The following is a 1120-nucleotide window of genomic DNA, read 5'->3' on the forward strand; positions in this document are numbered from 1 at the left end:
CAAGACGGTGGAGACTCTGACTACAACCATAGTATATTCCTTTCAGATCATTAGCATCTAATACTAAACCTGGGCCATAGTCAACAAACTAAGCGAATGGATGGATGGATGGATGGATGGATGGATGGATGGATGGATATGTACGTGTCATGACAGTGCATGGATTTCAGGACAAGCTAGGAGATCCCTTTTTTTTTTTTTTTTTAACAGTCTAAGATTGAACCTTATATTTGATCGGTCTGCTTTCCATCACTGTGACAAAACGCCTGAGATAAATAAACACTTAAAGGAGGAAAACTGTGATTTTGGCTTTATTGTTTGTGGGTCGTGGTGAGGCAGAACATCGTGGCGGGGAGTATTCAGTGGATAAAAGCTGCTTGCCTTGTGACAGCCAGGAGCAGAGAGAGAGAGTGAGGAGAAAGCAAGCAAGCAAAATATGCCCTTCTAAGGCATGGGGCCAGGCACTTACTTCCTCCAACTAGGCCATACTTCCCAACAGTCCATTCATCTGTAAACTCATTCATGAATGAGAGCATTGACCAACGGAGCTCCCTTTGAGCCAATCACTTCCTCAAAACTTTGCCTCTGAATATTGCTGCACAGAGACCAAACACATGAGCCTTTGGGTAATAATGTTTCATACCTAAGTCAAATTTTTGTTCTGTCAAAAGCCCCTTTAGAAGAATGAAAAATAAAAACTGGGGAAAGTATTTGAAAAGGGATTGATATCTAGAAAACATAAAGAACTCTCAAATAAGGGATCTAACTCTAGACAGCTCACTTGCCAAGCATGTGCAAGGTCCAGGGCTCCATCCCAGAGAAGGAGGGCTCAGAACTCAATTGTAACAAACTCACTCATTAGAAAGTGGCCAGCCTAATCTACAGAGTGAGCTCTAGGCTCCACAGCCAGGGCTACACAAAGAAACACTATCAAGGCAAAACAAACAAAGAAGAAACAAAGAGCTTGGTGGCACATGTCTTCAATTCTAGCACTCAGAGGCAGGGCCAGGCCGATTTATGTGGGTGTCCAAAGTGGTGGAACCGGCCTGGGTGCCCATCAACGGATGAATGAAAATAATAATAATAATAATAATAATAATAATAATAATAATAATAATAA

This window comes from Psammomys obesus, unplaced genomic scaffold (assembly GCF_907164565.1).
Source record: "Psammomys obesus unplaced genomic scaffold, mPsaObe1.curated_primary_1811, whole genome shotgun sequence".
NCBI lineage: Eukaryota > Metazoa > Chordata > Mammalia > Rodentia > Muridae > Psammomys > Psammomys obesus.